The 242-nt window shown below is 45.5% G+C and overlaps 1 protein-coding gene across 1 annotated transcript in view; it reads left to right on the forward strand.

Annotated features, from left to right (window-relative positions):
• The window catches only part of Nelfa (negative elongation factor complex member A), a 23,161-nt gene that overhangs the window by 14,350 nt on the left and 8,569 nt on the right, over positions 1–242 (forward strand). The window lies entirely within an intron of this gene.

Consider the following 242-nt stretch of genomic DNA (forward strand, 5'->3'; position numbering starts at 1 on the left):
TCTATTTCATCCTGCTACCCTGGGAACGGTGATGAAAATAAAAGAAAAATAATTTTTTTGTTGTTGTATTTTTGAGCCAGGGTTTCTCTGAATAGGTAGCCTTGACTGCCCAGAACTTGTTCTGTAGACCAGGCTGGTCTCAAACTCAGATCCGCCTGCCTCTGCCTCCTGAGTGCTGGGATTAAAGGTGTGCGCCACCATGCCCAGTGAAAAATAGACTTCTTAGAAGCTCTGACTGAGGG

Source organism: Microtus ochrogaster, unplaced genomic scaffold (genome assembly GCF_000317375.1).
Source record: "Microtus ochrogaster isolate Prairie Vole_2 unplaced genomic scaffold, MicOch1.0 UNK6, whole genome shotgun sequence".
NCBI classification, from domain to species: domain Eukaryota; kingdom Metazoa; phylum Chordata; class Mammalia; order Rodentia; family Cricetidae; genus Microtus; species Microtus ochrogaster.